This window comes from Bufo bufo, chromosome 3, assembly GCF_905171765.1.
Source record: "Bufo bufo chromosome 3, aBufBuf1.1, whole genome shotgun sequence".
Taxonomy (NCBI): Eukaryota; Metazoa; Chordata; class Amphibia; order Anura; family Bufonidae; genus Bufo; species Bufo bufo.
The window spans coordinates 666,064,453-666,089,499 of record NC_053391.1 but is presented as its reverse complement, the minus strand read 5'-3'; positions in this window follow the sequence as shown (position 1 = coordinate 666,089,499).

The following is a 25,047-nucleotide window of genomic DNA, read 5'->3' as shown; positions in this document are numbered from 1 at the left end:
CTCCTGGTCTTTATGAAATTTCGAGACTACTTTCGGTAGAAAACACGGGTCTAGTTTTAGAACTATCCTGTCGTCCAGGACCTGTAGGTAGGGCTCTCTAATTGAAAGTGCCTGTAGTTCACTTATTCTTCTGGCTGAGGTGATGACAACCAGGAATGCAGTCTTGTAGGATTTTAGCTTCAGAGAGCAGTCACTCAGAGGTTCAAATGGAGGATATGATAGTCCCCTAAGGACGATGTCTAAATCCCAGGTAGGTACCTGAGAGTCGGACGTAACCTCGTTATTGCCTTCATAAATCGCTTTATCCACCTATGGTTCGCCAGTTCGGTGTCGTAAAAGCAACTGAGGGCTGATACCTGTACCCTGAGTGTGGATGGTCTTAATCCCATGTCAAAGCCTTTTTGTAAAAAGTCCAGAATCATCTGGATGTTTGGAGCTGAGGTATTCGGTGAGGGCGAACCCGACCATGAGCAAAACCATTTCCGAATCTTCAGGTAAATTGAAAAGGTGACTTTCTTTTTGGAAGCCTTTAGGGTTGAAATTACCGCATCCGATAGTTCCTGATGCTTTAGGATCTGGGTCTCAGGATCCAGGCCGCTAGGTTGAGGAAGTCCGGGTCCGGGTGTAGAATCGGACCTTGGTGAAGGATGTCTCTTTGGTAGAATCCAAGGATCCTCGCTGGCAAGGTTCCACAAGATTGGGAACCAGCTCCTCTTTGGCCAGTAGGGTGTCACTAGTATGACTGAAGTACTGTCCTGTATGATCTTCTGTACCACCCTCGGTATTAATGGAAGAGGAGGGAAAGCGTAATGGAGACCTCGGTTCCATCTGAAAGAGAAAGCGTCCAGACATCTCGGGTTGTCTCTGGGATGTAGGGAACAAAAGACTGGCAACTTTGAGTTTACTCGAGTGGCAAAGAGATCTATTGTTGGTCTCCCCCACTTGTCTGATATTATCAGGAAGACTTCCTCGTTTAAGGACCATTCTGAGTGGTCTATTTTTGCCCGGCTTAGGTAATCTGCTTCCACATTTAGGGACCCTTTCAGGTGGACTGCAGACACTGACTGGATATTTGCTTCGGCCCAGGCGAATATCTTTGCCGACAAATCCAGCAGGCTGCTCGAACCCCTGATGATTTAAATACCTTATCACTGTCGTATTGTCTGACAGGACTCTTACGTGATGGCTCTGAAGATGAATCTTTGCTTGCTTTAGAGTTTCCCAGACTGCCATCAATTCTCGAAGATTTGATGACTGGAGACTGAAAGATTTTGGCCAGACTCCCTGGTAATAAACGTCTCAGACCTTCGCTCCCCAACCGTACTGGCTTGCATCCGTGGTGATCTGGGCATAGGGATTCTTTGACCACTTCACCCCTCTGGAGATATTGAGCCTGTTTTTCCACCAAAGAAGGGAGGTTTTTATCCTCTGAGGGATGATCACCTTTTGGTCTAGGGAGGATTCCCTTCTGTCCCAGACCCTGAGGATCCACATCTGCAGGGTTCGGAAATGGATCTGACACCACTGAACAGACGGTATGCAGGATGTGAGGATCCCCAGGAGACTCATTGAGTCTCTGATGGAGCAGAAACTCTTTGAGTTGAAGATGGAGATTTTCTTTTGGATGTCCTGTATTTTGCTCTGAGGTAAACAGGTTATCTGTTTCTGGGAATCCAGAATAACCCCCAGGAACTGGATTTTTGTTGTCGGATCTAACTGTGATTTTCCTATGTTGATCAATCAACCCAGTCCCTCTAGGGTTTGACGGAAAAAAATTAGGTCTCTCTGCAGAAGAAGAGCGGAACTGTTTGAGATCAGAAAATCGTCTAAGTATGGAAAAACTGTCAGACCTTCCTTCCTTAGATAAGCCACTACCTCGATCATTCGTTTTGTAAAAACTCGAGGGGCTGATGATATGCCGAAGGGGAGAGAGGTGAATTGGTAATGGAAAATTCTGCCCAGATGGTCTCTGACCGCGAACCTTAAGTACCGTTGAGAGCTGGGATGTATCGGTACATGATAGTAGGCGTCGGTCAGATCGACCGAGCACATTACTGAATTGTTCTGGAGCAGAGAAACTATAGATCTTAGGGTCTCCATCCTGAATTTTTGATAGGTAATGTACCTGTTCAGGCGCTTTAAGTTTATAATTGTGCGATAGGATCCCTCCTTCTTCTTCACTAGGAAGAGGTTTGAATAGAACCCCTTTCCTTGTTCGGATCATGGTACTTCCACCACTACCCCTTTTGCGAGTAGTTCCCGAATGCCCATGTGAATAGGATGATTGAAGTCTGGGATAGCAACCTTGGTGACTAGAAATCTCTTTGGGGGAGAATCTGAGAATTGTATTCTGTAACCTGACTCTACAATCCTCAGAGCCCAGGAGTTTGAGGATATCTCCTCCCAACGGGGAAAAAACATCCTCAATCTCCCCCCTACCCTGATGTCACTGGTTTCCGTTTCTTTTTTGGGGGGCAGAGGCGGGAGCCCTACCCCTCCCCCTTTGGGGTAACTGAAACGGCCTGACTTGCCCTTACCACTGTACTGACTACTTTGGCTGGAAGGGGCACGAAAGGGATACTTCCTTTTATAGACTTTTTCCTCCGGAAAACCCTTCTTTTTATCGGAGGCCTTTTCTAGGATCTTTTCTAATTCTCGTCCGAATACATGCTCTCCAGAAAAGGGGATGCCGCAAAGCCTAGATTTTGACGCATTTCACCCACAAGGCACGGCGAGCTGCATTGGACAGACCCGCTGCAAAACGTACCGACTCCGTGGAGGCGTCCGCTAAAAAAGCTGTAGCAGATTTTAACAGGGGAATATCACTCAAAATCTCATTTGTTGAGGAATCACTGGAGGCCCTATTCTCTAACTCTGAGAGCCAGATGAACATAGATCTGGCAACTGATGTGGCTGCTATGTTCGATTTAAGCGTGAACCTTCTCAATAGGCCGTCAGCCTTTCTATCCAATGGATCTTTGAGCTGAGAGGCATCCTCAAATGGTAGGCTGGTCTTCTTATTGACCTTAGCTACCTGGGCGTCAATTATAGGGATGGTATCAAAGGTCCTAGCTTCTTCATAATCAAAGAGAAGCCGGTTTTGGAAGGATCTGGCAACTCCCAGCCGTTTCTCCGGATCTGCCCATTCATCCAAAATCATCCCCTTGATATTATCATTAATAGGGAAGACTCTGGATTTCTTTACCCTGAAACCTCCAAACATCTGATCCTGTACTGATGGAGTAGAAGGCACCTCCTCTACTCCCATAGTAGCTCTGACGGCTTTTAAAAGCTCGGGCATATCCTCAGAGGAAAAATAAAATTTCCTTCTGTTCTCTGAAAATTCTCGTTCAGAGAGCTTATCTTCATCCTCCATATGTCTAGAGGAGGAAGCCGAACCCCCATAAACTTCAGAATCGGATGAAATATAATCGTCTGATTTTTGGCGTTTGGCGGGGGGCTCCGAAACAACAGGTTTCTCTGTTTGAAGAGAAGAAAAAGCCGCAAAGGAGGATTTAATCTCTTCCTGCAACATAGACTTAATCTCGTCCATGAGGGACGGCTGTTCATCACGGACAATCCTAGAAATGCAATCCCTGCACAACTTCTTAGGGTGGTCATCGAGTCGATTAAGACATGAAATACACTTTGATGACTTCTTGGGTTTTCTCAGAGAATCCTTAGCAGTCTGGAAAAGCCAAGAAAAAACCCATCAATAATGTGCCCAGATGAGAGAGGAAGAAAACTCTCCCCTATGGGGAACTTACGGACGGCAGAGTAGAGGCCTCGGTATGCTCAGACGCAGACATCCTGAAGTATAGCCAGAGGATAAGCACTCACCGCAGGACGCTGCAGCAGGAGGATTAATTTGAATTCTCCCGCCTCCCGAAGCCGGCCCTCCGTCCGCGTCACTTCCGGAAACGTCAGCTACCCGGAAGTGATGAATTTGTATAGCGCCGCAAGGCGCTGGGCGCACAAACCGGCATGGTTTCAGTGAACCAGCGGGCATTCTGTGCTCCGGGAGCAGGCCCCAGATCAACTGGAGGCGAGTCTCTCCCCATCCCCCCTTGTCTGGCGTTAGTACGAGACCGCGGGCTGACAGGGGGGTCCCGCTGAAGCAGGTACGCGACTCCATCCACTTCGGGACCTTCATCTCCACGGCAGCTGCCTGCGGAGACCTTTCTCCGCCCCTGTCCTCTGTAGGGACAGGAAACACTGGTGTTTGGTGGTGGGAGGGGAGTATTTAAACCTTTCTCTGCTTCCTGCCCCTACAGAGGTCAGGGGTCAATCTCCTTGTATGGCCGTCGTGGTGATGATATGGAAATTTATATTGTCATTATTTTATTAAAATAAATTTCCAATTCCAGGATGATATGGTAGGTCCAGGGCAAGTCCGTCAACGTGGTTGCTCGATTGTCAGCCTGTGGACAAAAGACCTGGTCAGAATCTAAAATGTACTGCAGCGCTGTCTCTGTGAGAGGAAAAGGGTCAATCAAGGGACTGTAGCTACATTATACTACTATCAGGGAACACACCTTGGAGTCTAATCGGATCCGCTTCCTCCACGGCTGGCAGGAAACTTGGTGGTCCTTTCTGGGCTGGTCCACCACGGTGGTTCAGTTTACTGTCAGCCTGTGGACAAAAGACCTGGTCAGAATCTAAAATGTACTGCAGCGCTGTCTCTGTGAGAGGAAAAGGGTCAATCAAGGGACTGTAGCTACATTATACTACTATCAGGGAACACACCTTGGAGTCTAATCGGATCCGCTTCCTCCACGGCTGGCAGGAAACTTGGTGGTCCTTCCTGGGCTGGTCCGCCACGGTGGTTCAGTTTACTGTCAGCCTGTGGACAAAAGACCTGGTCAGAATCTAAAATGTACTGCAGCGCTGTCTCTGTGAGAGGAAAAGGGTCAATCAAGGGACTGTAGCTACATTATACTACTATCAGGGAACACACCTTGGAGTCTAATCGGATCCGCTTCCTCCACGGCTTGACAGCACTTCTCCTCCACACAGGTAAAATGTCTATAAAAACACAGTAAAGTTCCATTGTTAGTGTAATATAACACAAACTTATGGGTAGAAAAGCCAAATGGTCACTGGCTTGAGGCAGATCTACTTGCGTTATCCTTACCCTTTGCACTTGTGGTGCAGTCCCGTGTCGGTAAACGAATATCAACTGCATAAACTAAAGTAAAATAACTAAACAACAAAGTTAGTTCCCTTAAAATTTTAAAACATAACATTTTACTGAACATGAAAGTAACAGAAAAGCAGGATTTAATGTTTTGAGGAACTGAATTTTTTTTTCTTGAACCCATATGCACTTTATTAGTTTTTCCAAAAACGTGACCAATGTTGCCGTAGAATGTCCTCCTTTTTCGGGCGTTCTACATTAGCAATGTTTGGTGGAAGATCAGGTGTTCGACTCTTCCATTCTGCTGTGATGTTTCCTACAGCTAACTTCAAACAATCAACTAAAATAGGAGTAACATGTTCCACGCTCATTGCTTCATAAACATTCTTCACCATCCAGCGTTTTTTTCCCTTCGGAAGTATTAATTTTGTTCTTCTTGTTCCAATGGGTTCTGAGACAGAAGTTGGGAAGTGAACAACTGCTTGCGGTCTTCCTAGATTATTATTGTGTGCCAAAATTGCCAGTTTGGTTCGTGATTCCATTCCATCTATACCGAAATGTATTCTTTTGGTTCTGTACTTTAAAACTAAACTGTGGAAGGCTTCAAGAGGTCCAGTGTGGCAATTTCGGATCAGGTGTGGTACATCGCTGGTCATTTGTTCGTTTTTGATGATTTCTCCTAGTCTTTGATAAGCAGTACTTTCCTTTTTAAGCCACAAAACTGAAGTGTCTTCAGGTCGCAGTTCTTCGTGGGCACACTTATTATAGTGTTCTCCATCTTCCCATTTATGTCTGTTGGCTACATGATATAGAACAGAATTCCATCTTTCCCGGGGAAAAAAAAGCATTGTGGTCACACGTTTTAACACACCACCAGAAATGGTTGACTATCTTTTCTATCCATGGTTTCAGATCCTTTCCGGCTCTTCCGTTACTTGCCTTGATTAATCTTTTCTTGATGGACTTTGCGTAGTGCCAAATGTCAAACTGATGATCTATGTCAGTGTACACCTCGCGCATCAATTTTTGAATACTGACATGTCGATCAGAGACAAATACACATATGTCAAAGCCATTGTTTATAACTCGTTCCATTACAGCTTGGAATCCAAACTTCTCCATAGCTACCGAAGAACTGCACTGGCTTCTGTGTACAACTTCGAAATCTATAATTTTTTCAGTGTACAGGTTCATAACAGTGTAGGTACAATATTTAGCGGAGTGGCCGGGGCTATCACATTGACCATCTCCTGCTAAACAAATTGGCAAACCATTCAAATCTTCCTGTAATTTTTTTTTCTTGCTGCCAGGCAATATCGATAGCAGGGAACAGAAATTTGGTTTGGTAACGGTAATAAGTGGTCTCAGAAAATGTGCTCAAGCCAAAAATTCCAAACAACTCATGCACTTTTTGATAGTTTAGGCCACTGCAGAGTATTGACGCTGCCAAAAGGACATTTCCACTCCAGAAACGTCCAATTTTCGGCTGTGTATGCCATAATAAAGACGAATGTCCGCTACGACAACTACCGCAAATTATTATAGCTGATCCTTTCCTTTCTTTGGAAATAGAAAACACAGTTAGATTGCAATCAACATACTGACACTTCACCTGACGTAGCAGTACATCGAGGCAACTTTCGTTCACGATCAATTTCGTGTCTTTTACCGTGTCTTTAAATTGCATATCTGGAAAAGAATTATCATGGTTAATTTCGAACATAGACTGTAAAGCAAATTGATCAGAAGAGCAGTGGCTTACCATCAGAGGGTCATATGAATGGTCTCTTGAATCCCGAATTTCCCCTGCGTCAGCCGGACTGCTAATATTGTAGGAATCCTCCAAGTCACCTGTAAACGGAAATATCCCACTAACCAGATCATCATTATTACCGTCTTCTTCCGGTGGCTGGGAGATCAGTTTTTTTTCAAATACAATCGGAGATAGAAGGCTAATAAATGGAATATTGTTTTTAAAATTAGTGACTTTTAAAAATACCTTTATTTGTGATAGTGCGGGTATAGGTATGTATATACCAACAACGTGTGCTACAGTTCAAAAGGATTATATATAAATTTCTTTTGATAGGGGAGTAGCGACACCTAGATAGGACATTCACTGGTGACACAATACTGTCTATAGACTTAGCAGTTCGAAGAAAAACGCCAAGAAAGGACAGGGTCTGAGAGAGGGCAGGGCAGACGCACGCTTACCCTAACAGCCCTATTATCTGCTCAGCCCAGGGTCACCCCCTGATGGTGGGAGCTCCCTGTCCCCGAACCTAAGACTATCAAATCCCTAGATCAACCCTATCCAGGGAAGAGTATTAGATACAAAGAAACGGTTAAAAGAACGATGTACCGAAAGTGGAAGGTGGTCCAAAAATATGGAATCACCACCTGCCCTCTCAGAAAACCAATCACAATTATTGCAAATACAGGGAGAGTGGAGGGGGATAATCCCCAATCCTCTCAAATAGACAATACACACGTTTTTAATATGCACATCTTAATACACAGACCTCGACGCATTTCACCTAAAACAAGGCAGGCTCATCAGGAGGTAGGTAGGTATTTGGACATAGTCCAACCATGATACAGATGTGATCAATGATACCAAGGCGATAATATAAATGGAGCAATACTTAGCTAGAGATGTTTCATTAGGGAGGCGGAGGTTAAAGGGTTACCGGATGGCAAAATATATACACCCCATCAGAGGATACCTAGAGAGGTGTATGTAAATGGAAAATAGGTTAGGTCTGAGATGACTAAAATGATCACAGCTATCGCAAAAAATCGCAGGTTCAAACCCTTATAATAACTTACATGATGTTAGTGCTGGCAAAGACGCCCCCCTGATAGTCAGAGATGGAGTCAGATCAGTGCGTCCGGACGCCGGTAATACACTTCCGGCCTCCGGAACGCACCGTGGAACGCATCAGGCTTCTGGCCTAGGTCACTTCCGGTGCCGTGGAACGCATCGTGAACCACAAAGGGCTCGATGCCGGCACCGGAAGATGACAGGCGGATGCCACACTGTCAAGGCAATGGGACATTAGAGGGTAATTTCGGTGGGACGCCAGCAATTTATTAGTAGCGATCAGAGCTGCACATGACCATAGAAGATATTCCATTATGTGCCACACACAGAAGATATTTAAATGAGGGATAATAATGACAAAAATAAGTAAGGGGCACAGCTGACCCTCAGCGACAACCCCCCCCCCCCCAAAAAGACATAAATCCACCACTGAACTGGCGATACTTAAGAATTAAAGATACTCAGGAGTTTAGAGGTGCCGGGTCATATTTAAGGATATGGGGAGTCAGTCTTGTTAACCCCTTAATAATGTGGTGCTTTTCGCACTGATCAGCACAAAGTACTAGGGTCACATACCGCTGATACTAGAGAAATTACTTAGGATCATCAAAACTAAAACAGACAGGAAAGATTTTAAATAAAACATGCAAAATTGAGTCTTTCATTGAGACCAAGGGGGGACTGGGATTGGAAGCGATAGATCCAGGAGGACTCTTTTTGGAGAATCCTTCTGTCCCAGTCCTAGTCTCCAAAAAGAGTCCTCCTTAGAATACGTTTTAAAAGTCTTTATTAGAAGACCTCTGCGAGTGAATAAAAAAAAAAAGGTACCATTGTAATGAGGGAAGAGGAGTCTATAAACTGCTCTGAGCATTCTAAAAGGCTCAGATTAGGTGACAGATTCCATTTCACTACTCAAATGCCATAAATTCGGCTGGTCTGTCTGGTGCAAACTTAAAACCCATATAGTTGTATAGATATGTAGAGAGAATCTCTAAATCGCACATCCTCATACCTATGCTTCTGATATAACAACTGTTGGAACTGTTAAAACCCATATAGTCATAATCTGGGTCCGGAACCTTTTGAACTACACAAGCTGGGATGGGTCTTCTATTGCCAACACCTAAGTATTCGTGGACCCAGGCAGTAAATGTTCTATATGCAGTTTTCCGGCGTTGCCTGTATAAAAAAATAATAATAATTTATACTGTCAATATTTGACCTGAACAAAGTGAACAGGGCTCTACATGTGGCCGCCAGGAAGCCCAGTGTCTTCAACATCAATGATGGTGCGAGCTGTAGTGCTGCCATGGACTGTAAAAATGGTCGAGCAGGGCTAAATCCCGCACCTCTGATACGATGCCGTCAACAAACACTCTGCCGGTGGAAAGCGTGAGCACGACAGTGTGTCATGGTAAACACCAAAACACTTGCCCTTGCAGATGTAGCAAAGGGCTTAGGAGAGCATCAGAGCATGAGATTCACAGATGCCAACATTAGGGGGGCTGCCAGAGTGGAATTAATGGTATGTCAAGGTTCTGCTCTGAACCACGGACAAGCCCTTTTAAATATGGCTAAATGGTTTGCGAGTAATATTACAGTTTTAAAAAAAAGGACACTAATTATATGTAGGGGATCCCCAATATAAATATTTTTATGACTATATACCTGTTCATGTCCTTTTGTGACGGCGGTCTTCTTACTTTCCCCTATTGTTCGCAAAACAACATTTATGGTATCCTCTCTTTGACAAAATATACTGAAAAACTCGTGACTAATGAAAAAAACACACGCACATACTCCAAAAGTGCCCCTCATTTGTCCCCTGTGCCCTTCATTACCCCTCATTAGTCCAATGTACCTGTGTGCTGTCTGCCAATAGTGACAGTACATCAGCACCCCAGTCCCTGTCATCCATAATGTCAGTAACCTGTTTTTGGCAAATCATTAGGGTTAGGCCTCATGCACACGACCGTTTTTTTTGCGGTCCGCAAAAACGGGTTTCGTTTTTCCGTCTGTGGGTCTTCCTTGATTTTTGGAGGATCCACGGACATGAAAAAAAGTCGTTTTGGTGTCCGCCTGGCCGTGCGGAGCAAAACGGATCCGTCCTGACTTACAATGCAAGTCAATGTGGACGGATCCGTTTGACGTTGACACAATATGGTGCAATTGCAAACGGATCCGTCCCCCATTGACTTCCAATGTAAAGTCAGGAGTTAATATACCATAGGATCAGAGTTTTCTCCAATCCGATGGTATATTTTAACTTGAAGCATCCCCATCACCATGGGAACGCCTCTATGTTAGAATATACCATCGGATTTGAGTTAGATCGTGAAACTCATATCCGACAGTATATTCTAACACAGAGGCGTTCCCATAGTGATGGGGACGCTTCAAGTTAGAATATCCTACGAACTGTGTACATGACTGCCCCCTGCTGCCTGGCAGCACCCGATCTCTTACAGGGGGCTGTGATCCGCACAATTAACCCCTCAGGTTCCGCACCTGAAGGGGTTAATTGTGCGTATCATAGCCCCCTGTAAGAGCGCGGGGGCAGACCCCCCCTCCCTCCCCAGTTTGAATATCATTGGTGGCCAGTGTGCGGCCCCCCCCCCTCTATTGTATTATCATTGGTAGCCAGTGTGCGGCCCCCCTCCCTCCCTCTATTGTATTATCATTGGTGGCCAGTGTGCGCCCCCCCTCTATTGTATTAATATCATTGGTGGCCAGTGTGCGGCCCCCCCCCCATCATTGGTGGCAGCGGAGAGTTCCGATCGGAGTTGGTGGCTACCAATGATAATACAATAAAGGGAGGGAGGGAGGGGGGGCCACCAATGAAATTAAAACTGGGGAGGGAGGGGTGCGGCACAATTAACACCTTCAGGTGCGGCACCTGAGGTGTTAATTGTGCGGATCACAGCCCCCTGTAAGAGACCGGGTGCTGCCAGGCAGCAGTCATGTACACAGTTCGTAGTATATTCTTACTAGAAGCGTCCCCATCACTATGGGAACGCCTCTGTGTTAGAATATACTGTCGGATTTGAGTTTTCACGAAGTGAAAACTCTTCTCTGAAAAAGCTTTTACAGTCATGTGAAAAAATTAGGACACCCTTTGAAAGCATGTGGTTTTTTGTAACATTTTTAGTAAATGGTTATTTCATCTCCGTTTCAACAATACAGAGAGATTAAAGTAATCCAACTAAACAAAGAAAACTGAAGAAAAGTCTTTTCAAGATCTTCTGTAAATGTCATTCTACAAAAATGCCTATTCTAACTGAGGAAAAAGATAGGACACCCTCACATGTATTCCCTCTTAAATTGGCTCAGATCTCACACAGGTATATCACACCAGGTGCACATAATTAGTAGATCGTTACTCTGCATGTTGAATGAGGCTTGCCCTATTTAAACCTCAGACATTTAGTTTGGTGTGCTCCTGACTGTTGAAGTGAGAGTGAGCACCATGGTGAGAGCAAAAGAGCTGTCAGAGGACTTCAGAAAAAAGATTGTAGCAGCCTATGAGTCTGGGAAGGGATTTAAAAAGATCTCAAAAGATTTTGAAATCAGCCATTCCACTGTCCGGAAGATAGTCTACAAGTGGAGGGCTTTCAAAACAACTGCCAACATGCCCAGGACTGGTCGCCCCAGCAAGTTCACCCCAAGAGCAGACCGCAAGATGCTAAAAGAGGTATCCAAAAACCCTAAAGTGTCATCTCGAGAACTACAGCAGGCTCTGGCTACTGTTGATGTAGAAGTACATGCCTCTACAATCAGAAAGAGACTGTACAAGTTTAACTTGCATGGGAGGTGTGCAAGGAGGAAACCTTTGCTTTCCAAGAGAAACATCGAGGCCAGACTGACATTTGCCAGCGATAAAGTTGACAAAGACCAGGACTTCTGGAATAATGTTCTTTGGACAGATGAGTCCAAAATTGAATTATTTGGACACAACAGCAGAGGACATGTTTGGCGTAAACCAAACACAGCATTCCAAGAAAAGAACCTCATACCAACTGTGAAGCATGGAGGTGGAAGTGTCATGGTTTGGGGCTGCTTTGCTGCAGCAGGACCTGGTCAGCTCACCATCATAGAATCCACGATGAATTCTACTGTGTATCAGAAGGTGCTTGAAGAACATGTGAGACCATCAGTTAGAAAATTAAAGCTGAAGCGGAACTGGACCATGCAACATGACAATGACCCAAAACATACTAGTAAATCAACCAAAGATTGGCTGAAAAAGAAGAAATGGAGAGTCCTGGAATGGCCAAGTCAAAGTCCAGATTTGAATCCCATTGAGATGCTGTGGGGTGACTTGAAAAGGGCTGTACGTGCAAGAAACCCCTCAAACATCTCACAGCTGAAAAAGTTCTGCATTGAGGAGTGGGGTAAAATTTCCTCAGACCGATGTCGAAGACTGGTAGATGGCTACAAGAACCGTCTCACTGCAGTTATTTCAGCCAAAGGAGGTAACACTCGCTATTAGGGGCAAGGGTGTCCTATCTTTTTCCTCAGTTAGAATAGGCATTTTTGTAGAATGACATTTACAGAAGATCTTGAAAAGACTTTTCTTCAGTTTTCTTTGTTTAGTCGGATTACTTTAATCTCTCTGTATTGTTGAAACGGAGATGAAATAACCATTTATTAAAAATGTTACAAAAAACCACATGCTTTCAAAGGGTGTCCTAATTTTTTCACATGACTGTATGCAGACGGATCTTCGGATCCGTCTGTGTGAAAGTAGCCTACGGACACGGATCACGGACGCCAATCTTGTGTGCATCCTTGTTTTTTCACGGACCCATTGACTTGAATGGGTCCGTTAACAGTTGTCCGTCAAAAAAATAGGACAGGAAACACGGATCACGGAGGCGGATGACAAACGGTGCATTTTCCGAGTTTTCAACGGACCCATTGAAAGTCAATGGGTCCGCAGAAAAACACGGAAAACGGAACAACGGCCACGGGTGCACACAACGGTCGTGTGCATGAGGCCTTAGTTAGGGAGTTATCAGGGTTAGAGCTCTTGTTTTAGGGTAAGTTAGACGTTTATTGGAAACAAATATATATATATTGGGGACGTCCGTACTTGTCCCCGATTATAAATACTCCATTTCAAACCCCCCCATACCTCAGAACCTCTATCTTCTATCTGTGACCAGTCCTTGTCACTGAATTTGCCAGCAGTGACAAATTTCTGTCACCAGTGACATAAAGCTCCACTGCTTTTGGAGCACTTTTCTTTTTCTATTTTTTTCTGAATAAAAAGAAATAAATATATATATATATAAAAATAAAGTATAAAATACATTACAAGTTTGTAGGTGAAATATAACCCAATCAATCAGTGCTGCATAATCATGATACACATAATTTATAACACAAAATATATTCAAGATTACATAGTGTAACAAAATACATACAAAAACATATAATTAATATCATTAACAGTGCCAGCTGTAATCAATTTTACAAAGTGTCAAGTGCTTACTAGATAGTAAGTAATGCAGACGGAGGATGAAAGAGGAAAGCCAGCTGCCATCCATGTTGACACGTGCGGTCCGGCGTGCCTGAATCGCCACTACGCATGTCTGAGTGACGTATAATTCCTGCTTCTGAGTTTCATTATCGTCGTCATGTTGCGCATGCGCTTTCCAGTCATGAAATCGAGTCGGCAATCTTGGATAAGGGTAAAATCCACTTATTGCCCGGCGCAAGCGCACAGGATATCAGTTCAGGGTGGTAATGGCACATAAACGTGCCCTATGTTTGTCAAGGTGGCTAAGTGGGATCGGGGGAAAGCTACCACAACACTATGGGGGTGGAGCCTCCAGCCGTGACCACAGAGCAACTGCGCATCCGCACGTGAGTGCAGGGTCGCATTGCATCAATGATCAAAACCCACCTGTCGCCACCCTTTTAAGAGGGTTCTCCTCATGACCACCCACCATGTATATATCAGACTGTAACTGAAAAGGCACTAGAATTAAAAATTATATTTAATAAACAGACAACTTCAGCACGCCGTGATCGCACTCCATAAATGAATGCAGCCTCAGCCATCCTCTCCCCAAACTCCGTGGCATTCCATCTAAAGGAAAAATAAAGAAAGAACAATTATTAAAAACTTAGGGAATCATCAAGAATATGTGTTTTGTCCAATATACAGTACACAATTCACATATTTTACACAGGGACAGTCGACATTAAGATGCCGGTACGGAGGGCAAGCCACACACCTAGCCAACCCCAATTTTGTAGTCCACATTCAGACCATGCGGTTTTAGGGAATTTAGTGTGTAGATCCATTTTAGCTCCCTTTTTTAAAAAGACTAGTCCTGTTGCCACCTCTCCTGGGCATTGGCACAAAATCAATAATGCAACATTTCAGATTTTTTTCTGTGTGTTTAGAGTTGACAAATTGTAATTGTAATTTAGTGAGTTCACCTGGTATGGAAATTGTTATGATTTGGCACAGCGCTATATATGCTCAGCATTTTGTCTGTACACATTGCTTGAGGAAGGCTCCTGTATAGAGCCGAAACGTCGCATGATCTTTGTGGGTAAATAAAGTATTTTTCTATTTTTATCCTTTGGAGTGCTGCCCGTTTTTTAATTTTTTGTTTATTTGGATTGGCTTATATCCTTATTGGGCCGGTGCACCCTTCATCTGTTTTCATCAAGAACGGTGCTGCCATACTTTTTTTTCCTTTCTATATATATATATATATATATAGATATATATATATATAAAAATTTTCCAAAATGTCTCAATGGGTGTACAGCGCCAAGGAGGCTTATGCCATACTAGCCTCAGAGTCTGACTCTGACAGTGGAGAAGAAGAATCTTTTCTTGTGTATAGCTCTTCTTCTGATTCATCAGTTGACGAACCCTCTCACAGACGCAGTAGAGTTAGCAGCGCATCAGCTTCTACAAATGACCCCAGCTGGACTTCTGCTACTAACTTTGTACCTCAGGTGCCGGACTTTACGGCCACTACAGGCATTCATGTGAACACTGCAGGGTTCACGGAAGCTGATTTTTTCCACCTTTTCTGATGAATTGATAGACATGATGGTGGAGCAAACTAATCTTTATGCCGATCAATTTTTAGACGCCCACCCCAACTCATACTATGCAAGACCCCTTCAGTGGACTCCCACGACCCCTTTGGAGATGAACATTTTTTGGGGTCTAATACTCAATATGGGGATAATTAAAAAACCATCACTACGGTCATATTGGAGTAATGACCTTTTACATCACACGCCAATATACCGCACCATTATGTCCAGGACCCGATTAAAAAATCTCCTGAAATTTCTACATTATAACAATAAGGCCTCATGCACACGACCGTTGTTTTATTCCGTGTCTGTTGTTCGTGATTTTCTGCGGACCCATTGACTTTCGGCTAATGCACCGTTTGTCATCCGCGTCCGTGATCCGTGGTTTAAGTCCGTGTTTTTTTTAACGGAAAACGGTTTGCGGACCCACACAAGATTGTCATCCGCGTGTCCGTTTTTTCCCTATCATTTGCATGGCAAACTTGACAGACTTTTTTTTTACTTTCCTTCATGTCTGGTGATCCTCCAAAAATAAACTAAGACACACGGAAACAAAAACGGAAACGGATCACCGAACAACGGAACCCCATTTTGCGGAATGGAACACAACAACAGTCGTGTGCATGAGGCCTAATGCAGATTGTCCACCCCCTAATGATCCTAGATACGATCGTTTATACAAAATTCGGCCCAAATCTAGATCATTACAATCTCAATTTTGCCCAGGTCTACACCCGTCTACACCCCCCAAAAGCATGTGTCCATTGATGAATTCCTTGTGCACTTCATGGGCAGACTGCATTTTCGCCAATACCTGCCCAACAAAAGGGCCAGATATGGCATCAAGCTCTACAAACTATGTGAAAGCAGAGTGGCTATACACATAAATTTAGAGTTTACGAGGGAAAAGATTCAAAAATGTAACCCCCAGAGTGCCCCCCTCTCCTTGGAATAGCAGGAAAAATAGTATGGGACTTGATTTACCCCCTGCTTCTACACAAGTGTCCCACTACTGAAATGCCTGTTTTCCAGAGACACTATTGCCTGCGGAACTATCAGACGAAATGAAAAACATCTGCCTAAAAATTTTATAGACCAAAGAATAAGAGTGAGGGAAAGCAGGGCAGTTTGCAATGATAACATGATGCTTGTTAAGTACAAAGACAAGCGTGACGTCTTTGTACTTACTACCATACATGCTGACAGATCCACCCCTGTTCCAGTTCGTGGATCCACAGAATCAGTCCCCAAACCTGTGTGCAATAAGGACTATAATAAGTTTATGGGAGGGGTGGATCTGTCAGACCAGGTACTGCAACCATACACTGCCCTCCGCAAAACTCGGGCATGGTATAAAAAGTTGGCATTGCACCTGACGTAAATTGCCCTCTATAATGCTTTTGTAATATACAGAAGTGCAGGAAACAGAGGTAAATTTCTGCACTTTCAAGAGAAAGTAATAAAGAACTTTTTATTTGGGGAACAGGAAAGGGAAGGGAGCAGGGCCACAGGAAGTGAGAGCAGAATAATACGAGGACAGCATTTCCCTGGGGTAGTTCCCCCCACATAGACACAGAGAAGGTGTCGGGTATGCTCCAGAAATGGAATCAGGAAAGACACAATACATCATTGCGAGGCGTGCCCCTCAAAGCCGGGTCTTTGCATAAAAGATTGTTTTAGAATCTACCACACCTCTGTTGATTTTTAACTAAACCCCCCTTTGATCATTTTATAAAACACTCCTTGAAACTGTATGCTGGTAAAAATTTAAATTTCCCGTTTCTCCACATTTCAATTGGCATTCTTATAAAACCCATAACAAAGCTAAAAATTCTCATTACACCCCTGGATGAATACCTTGACGGGTGTTGTTTTACAAAAGGGACTAGAACTTTGTATGTTCTGGTAGCTCAGTGCCTCTGCAATGTGATGACATAATATACAACATATTTCTTTGATAGAATTTGAGACCCTTGTTTCCTTTAGCTGCTATATTTGGCGAATATGTCCTACCATATAAAGCTTATATATATATAAAATATGTAGGATACCGAATACATCAGGTGTTGCTTATCAGTACACTGAACTTTACAGTGTGCCCATACAGCAGTTTACGGCCACATATGAAGTGTTGCCATATTCAGGAGAGAATGGGTAAAATTTACTCTGTTACCCCTTGTAAAAAATAAATAATGTGGGCCTAAAGAGACGTTTTCTTGTAAAAAAAAAAAAAAAAAGTTTGTTTTCACAGCCAAATATTTCTAAATTCTATGAATCGCTTGTTGGGTCAAAGTGCTCGCTACATGCCTTGAAAAATTCCTTAGGGGGTGCAGTTTCCAAAATGGGGTCACTTCTTGGGGTTTTCCACTGTGGGGGTACCTCAGGGTGTCTTCAAATGTGACATGGCACCTGAAAATTATTCCAGTGAAATCTGCCCTCCAAAAGCCATATGGCGGTCCTTGCCTTTTGAACCCTGCAGTGTGCCCATACAGCAGTTTACAGCCACATATGAAGTGTTGCCATATTCAGGAGAGAATGGGTAACAAATTGTGGGTGTAATTTACTCTGTTACCCCTTGTGAAAATAAATAATGTGGGCCTAAAGAGACATTTTCTTGTAAAAAATATAAATTCCCTTACGTCCTACCAGCAGCACAGATGGGGCTAACTGCCCCCTGTGGACTGGTAGGACCGGCGGAATTTTAATGAGCCCAAAAGAACCAATGAACAAACTCCAGCTCCCATAAAGGGAGGGGATCACCCCCCAGCCCACCATGTTTTTTTCTGTCCTTTGTACAGGTGGACTGGCAAGGTGCTCCCCCCTCTTTTGGGGGAGCAGGAGGCTGTATTTTTAATGGGGGTTTCTTTCTTTTTTCTCCCCCATTTGTCTCCTTTTTTCTTTGCTGTCTGCACTTATTGTTGCGCTCTTCCCCCCCCCCATCGGACCTACCTCTGGTCCTACGGCTTACTTGGGGGTAGTGCGGTACCATTTCTTGGTGAGGCTCTCTCCTCCTGTGGCCGCTCTATCCGGCGCTCCGATGCCGGCGGGGCATGGGCGCCGCCATGAACGGAGGCGACGCGCGGCCGGCGGCGACGTCACTTCCGGTTTTTCCGTTCCCGGCCGGCGGCGCTTTTTCCTGCTGCCGGCCGGAGCATTTCACAGGGGGGGCATTTCTTTTATTATTATTAAATATAGAGATAATATTAGGTTATTTTAAACCTAAATTATATATAGACGGTGGGGGTGATGCTTTCAGCACAGATGGATTTCAACAGGAAATCCCACCTGTGGGCGGAGGTTTTTCCTTTTTAAGCTCCCTGATCCCATCATTCTGTCTCTGGTTGCGCTGCTTTGACAAGCTAGCTCCAGAGTCCTTTTGCACTTTGTCTGAGAGTTTCTCTGTCTTTTGACTGTGATTTCTTCAGCCACTGTTTTTTTCCAGTGTTGGTGGGCATACCGTTATGTTATTTTTTACTCCCTGTTGTTGGGCTTTAGGGATGTTTTAATCTTTCCTTTCGTTACAGTGATGGCTTCTCCTAGAGAGTCAGATCAGCAGCGGAAGTCGTCGGCCAAGAGGAAACACCTGGGCTGTTATGACTGCAACACGCCCTTGGACGACAGTTTCCTCTACTCCAGGTGTGACAGTTGTCGTTCCCGCACCACCACTGAACCCACTATGCAAGATATGTACCAGTGGGCGAAGACGTATGTGGACGACTCCATCAAGGGGGTAGTGAGTTTACTGAATGAGAGGCTACCGGTTTGTCACGACCATGGTCATGGTCGTGACTCCTGGACCCGCATGCAGTTGCCTGCGGTTTGGTCTGTTGTCAACCACATGGTGAGGGCTGCTGGTATGTTGCCTCACATGTGGTTGCCGCTGGCAACATGATTGTATTCACAGTATAGCAGCCTGAGCTGTTGCTAGGCAGCTTGCTGTGAAGTGCATTGTGGTAGCACCTGGCAACCCCCCCAGTATGTGTGCACGAGGTTGTTGTATGTGTTCTGTGAGACTTTCCTTCACTTGCGGTTGTCCGTGGCAACGTGTGGATTTGTGTACATGTTGTGGCAGTGTCCTGGCCTTCTGGCTGTTCCCTAGGACATGATTGCCACGCATGTCGTTGTCGGCGGTAACAGCTCCAGTGTGATTATTGTGTGTGTATTCCCCTTTAAGTGGTTTCACTTCCCTGGTTAGTGTTGGAAGGGTTAATTCCCTTTCCAGTCTGTGTGGGTGTGGCCACTTTGGGCTATAAAGCCTCTGTGGAGACCTGTATCTGAGGGGTACCCCAGCCTTGTAGTAAGCTGGAGGCATCCTCCTGGTCTCTAATACCATCTGCCAGTGAGGGCCACCCTTTGGTCGTAAACCTATGTATGATGTTATTTTATGTTTATGTGGTGTCTGTTATTACTGCAGCTATGGATCTGGGTTCCTGTGTGTGTGCTGTGTCCTTTTATGTTTGGGACATCAGCTTGTGAGCACGGGATCCAGTCTGGTGGCTACCCGACTGTTTAAGGCATTTTGCTGGCTCCTGTTTGGGAGTTTAAGGGTTAGGAGTCAGGGAAGGGTTAATAGTTAGTGCGGCAGGAAGAGGAGGTGGGTAGTGGGAGGGTACTTATGTGCTGGTCCCGCCCATTCTCTCCCTCTTGATCGGAAGCGCGGTGCCTGGTGAGTCGCATCTGCGTTCTGTCCGCACAAGAGGGAGAGATGGCCGCGGGTGATGCCCGTCTGAAGGAGGTCTTGCTGGCGCGCATGGCTGAAGGAGGTGAGGGATGGCTGCGCTCATTTTTATGCAGCCTGGGTTCTCCTGAACCCTCACCCCCTTCTGTCAGTGCGCCGGCTGCTGATGTTTCTGTGAAGCCTGGTGTCGACTCGGTCACCCATGCGGGGGGCAGGCGGTCTTCCTGGCTCATCCGCCCCCCCCCCCCCCGTGCGTCTCGGACATAGCCCCCCTCCTTCCCCACTTACTTTTGCCGCTCATGTCAGCGCTGCAGCAGGGACGCTGGGGCTGCAGACTGTCGGCTCCGCCCCTTCCTCCCCCTCCCACAGCCTCCGGCACTTCCCTGCTCACACAGGGCAGAGGAAGTTTGTGTGCACACGCTGGCAGCAGGATGGGGGCTCGTGGTAGCAGCTCATCTCCCCAGAGTCCCCCCCTCACCCCCCCTGCCACTTAATTCACTGAGCTCCCTGACATTAATGAGCAGCAAGCTTGGTCGAGTTCTACAGATCCTGCCCTGGCCATGCAGCCTCCAGTGACCCCTGGTGGTGCTGTTTCACATGCTAGCCCTATCCCTGACCTGGCTCAGCCACTCGTACCCCCTCCCCCTCCTGCCCCCGGAAGGGCACTTCCCCGCAGAGGGAGGTCCAGCTCTTCATCCTCCTCTCAAGAGAGCCGGAGGCGCCACGGATCCCACAGGCGCCGGTCACGTCGCCGGTCCGGTGATTCAGCGTGGAGCAGACGATCCAGATCCTCCAGGTGGCGGTCCCCGTCGTCCTCGGAGGGGTCCGTTGCCGCATTGGGGGAGTCTGTGCGGCGTTCGCAGGACCAGCGCAATAGACGGTCGTCTGGTCAGTCTTCCAGGGCTCTGAGCCTGGTTTCGGCGTCATCTCTCCAGCCTGAGGTTCCTGTACCTAGTCCTGCGGTAGCACCAATGCCGCCTCCATCCGGTGAGTACCAATTTACGGGTGCATGGGGAGCGGGTGGTGGGGTTCCGGATATGGCTGCACTGTTAAAACTGCTAGTGGATCGTTTGCAGCCTGCCGCTGACCAGTCCCATCCTCCTCCTTCTGCTAGGCCAGCTCCGGTGTTAGCGGGGGTGCATAAAGAGTCGTGTTTTTGTGGGGTTAGTTTTTTGGGTGCCATTTAGACGAGACCGTCCGGGAGAAGGTTTGGGCCAATCAATATGTGGATATTTGGTCTCTCGTATCTGTGGATCAACATACCGTTGACAAGGAGAGGCGTTTTACGGACAAACCGTATGAGCGCAGGCCCAAAGTCGCCAGAACCATGAACAATTGGTTGCAGGCTTTTTCGGTATTGGGTTGCATTATGGGTCAGCGTCACCCTGAACGTTGTTCTGAGTTATTTGTTTATCAGGACATCGTTTATAGTGCCTACAAATCCCATGGGGGCAGCGCCTGGTGGCGATATGATGAGGAATTTAGGCGCCGCCTGGCTTTGCAGCCGGAGATATGTTGGGGGGTAAAAGCCACAGATGTGTGGCTTAGGCTGATGGTGTCTCAGAGACCTTCCCCCTTTCCAGGGGCGGCCGCTGGTTCAGGGGGATCTCCTTCGCCGGGACCGGTGGCCGTCCGCCGACTCGGGTCATGCTGGTTATTTAATGAGGGTAACTGCAGGTTCGCAGGGTTGTGCAGATTCAAGCACGAGTGCTCGGCCTGCGGTGGTTCCCACCCGGCTAATAAATCCTGCCCCCCAGTTAAGCTTTCCAAGCAGTTTGAGCATGGGGCTCAGAAGGACCCCGGTGAGTGTAGCAGAGATGGGCCCCTGGCTAGACAGGTACCACAATAGGCAGACGGCTGCTCAGCTCCGTGTTGGTTTTTTCATCCCTTTTATTCTGAACCGGTCCCCGTATTTTTCGGATAACCTGAAATCGGCCCGTGATCTCCCCGAGGTTCTCAGGGAGAAGGTCGGTAAGGAAGTTTCTCTGGGTAGGATCCGGGGCCCGTTTACTGAATTGCCATTTCCTAATCTGAGGGTCTCCCCGTTGGGCGTGGTCCCCAAAAGAGAGCCAGGCGAGTTCCGGTTGATCCACCATCTCTCTTACCCTAAGGGTTTGTCAGTTAATGATGGCATCACTCCTGAGGATGCGTCCGTGTCTTATGTATCCTTTGACCGGCGGTTTCGTTGGTCAGGAAGGCGGGTAGGGGGGCCCTGCTGGCCAAGTCAGATATCGAATCGGCTTTTAGGCTTCTTCCTGTTCACCCTGATTGTTTCCATTTGCTGCGTTGATGGCCTTTTTTATTATGACACGTGCCTCCCTATGGGTTGTTCTATTTCTTATCATTATTTTGAAATGTTTGGGTCTTTCCTGGAATGGGTCGTTCGTTATGATTCAGGTTCTACTTCAGTTTTGCATTATTTGGATCCTCTGGTGGTGGTGGTGGTGGTTGCCTGTCCCTATTAACTATTTTTCTGGAACGGATGTCGCAATTTGGGGTTCCCATTTCGGCCGAAAAGACTGAGTGCCCGGTCACACGACTGTCGTTCTTGGGCATTGAAATTGACACGTTGGATATGGTTTTCAGATTACCGCAGGAAAAGTTGCAAAAGCTCATGGGGTTGATTGATGGTTTTCTGTCAGTTAGGAAGGTTACCTTGCTTCAGCTTCAGTCCCTGTTAGGTTTATGTTTTGCATGCCAAGTTATGCCCATGGGCCGGGTTTTTGCCCGCCGCTTGTCGTTGGCCACACGGGGGAGTTAAATCTCCGCGACACCGCATCCGGCTCTCCAAGTCCATGAAAGAAGACTTGGGGATCTGGAGGTCTTTTTTGTTGTCTTACAACGGCCACACGTGTTATATGTCCAAGATGATTTCTAACGCCGAGTTGGCTTTGTTTTCGGATGCGTCTGGGTCTTGTGGTTTTGGGACCATTCTGGGGAAGGACTGGTGCGCTGCTGAGTGGCCTGAGTCGTGGCGGTCGTCTGGGTTGTGTAAGAACCTTACTCTGCTCGAGCTGTTCCCCATTATTGTGGCGGTGGAGCTGTGGGGGGACAGGTTGTCCAACAAACATGTGTCTTTCTGGACGGACAATATGGGTGTGGTGTATTGTGTCAACAGCTTATCCTCCTCTTCTCTTCCTGTTTTGTCTCTACTGCGTTACTTGGTGCTTCGATGTCTCAAATTAAATGTTTATTTTAGGGCCCGTCATGTTCCGGGGGTTGAGAATAAGGTTGCTGATGCTCTCTCGTTTTCGTTGGCAGGAATTTCAATCCTTTCTACCGGAAGCGGAGCAGGAGGGCCAGGAATGCCCCTCGCACCTGTGGGATTTGGTGGACAGCAACTGATGTCGCTGGTCAGATTCTCGGTTTCCCCTGCTACTTGGCAGGCACACGGTAAGGCGTGGGATCAATGGTGGGGGATGGTGGGTGCGCGGGATGTTTGCGCGAGAGATGATCTGCGGTTGGAGGTGACGGTTGAATGGCTGTTGCAATTGCGATCTATGCGTGTTTCTGCAGCGGTTGCGCAGCGTCGACTGTCGGGCATTGCTTTTCACTTTAAGTTGCGGGGTTGGCCGGATGTTACCAAGCAATTCATTATCCGGCAGGATTTCAGGGGTTGGAGGAAGGAGTATGTTTCCAGGGAGCGTCGACGGCCTGTCTCATTTAGCCTACTTGGCAGGCTTATTTCCCTGCTTCCCGAGGTTTGCTCATCTCCCTTTGAGGTTCTACTTCAGTTTTTGCGGCCCTTAGGGTCGGCGAGCTGGTGGCTCCTTCCGGTTGTAAACCTGGGGGGCTTTCTGGTGATGATGTTGTCCTGGGGAACGATTCGCTCAGGGTCCGGGTTCGGCGTTCAAAGACGGATCAATTTGGTAGGGGTGCCTGGATTCCCCTCCACCCGGTTCCTGGCGTGTCATGCCCGGTTCATCTGATATCTCGGTATAGTTCTTTGCGCTCTCCTAGTTGCAATTTCTTTGCGCATGCGGATGGGTCCCCTCTTACCAAATTTCAGTTTGCCACGGTTTTCAAGGCTTGTTTAGCATTAAGTGGTGTTGATCCCAAGGAATTTGGGACACACTCTTTTCGGATTGGCGCTGCTACTGAGGCTGCCAGGGCGGGTTTACCTGAATCGGAGATTATGAGGATAGGTAGATGGAAATCGGCCTGCTTTGCGCGTTACATCAAGCCGGACCTTTTGTTATAAAAAAAAAAAAAAAAAGAGTTTTAATATATAGTGCTGTGTTCTGTTCTAACAGTTTTTTCTTGCAGGTTCGGGAAGGCCGGTGGTGTGGCTGATCGGCCATTCCTATGTTTTCTGGGCGGCGCAACGAGCCGAATGTAGGCCTGGCGGGAGATCACTCGGTTTCCGTGAGTTGGAGGTGTTATGGAGAGGGATTCGTGGCCTTCGGTGGTGGAGATTGGCCTTCAGGCGGTTGATCCAGTGATCCTGGTGGTTCACGCCGGGGGCAACGACATTGGTTCCATCCCCTTGTTGGAGCTGTTGACCCTGATGCGCTCAGATTTGGAAAGGTTCCCGTCCTTCTTTAGAACAGTGGTTTTGGTGTGGTCGGAAATTGTTCCGCGGGTGGTTTGGCAAAGTGACAGGGACGGGGAGGCGTTAGAGAGATGCAGGCGGACAGTTAATTTGCGGGTTTCCCATTTTATCAGATCCCGGGGGGGTGTGGTGGTTCGGCACCGCCAGTTGGAAGGGGACAATCGTTCTTTAATGAGACCTGACGGTGTCCATCTGAATGATATTGGACTAGACAACTTCCTTTCGGGCCTTCAGGATGGGATTGAGCAAGCTATGTTCTTGTTGGGTGGTGGTCGGAGCCCTGTTTGAGGGCAGGTCTTCTCCGTGGCGGCAATTTACTGTTACCAAACAAGTTGTTAATGATGGCTTTGGCGGAACTGCCCGTTGGCAGAGCGCGCGGTTTTATAATGTTTGCCGTTTATAAATAATAAATATACAACCTGTACAGAATTATTAGGCAAATGAGTATTTTGACCACATCATCCTCTTTATGCATGTTGTCTTACTCCAAGCTGTATAGGCTCGAAAGCCTACTACCAATTAAGCATATTAGGTGATGTGCATCTCTGTAATGAGAAGGGGTGTGGTCTAATGACATCAACACCCTATATCAGGTGTGCATAATTATTAGGCAACTTCCTTTCCTTTGGCAAAATGGGTCAAAAGAAGGACTTGACAGGCTCAGAAAAGTCAAAAATAGTGAGATATCTTGCAGAGGGATGCAGCACTCTTAAAATTGCAAAGCTTCTGAAGCGTGATCATCAAACAATCAAGCGTTTCATTCAAAATAGTCAACAGGGTCGCAA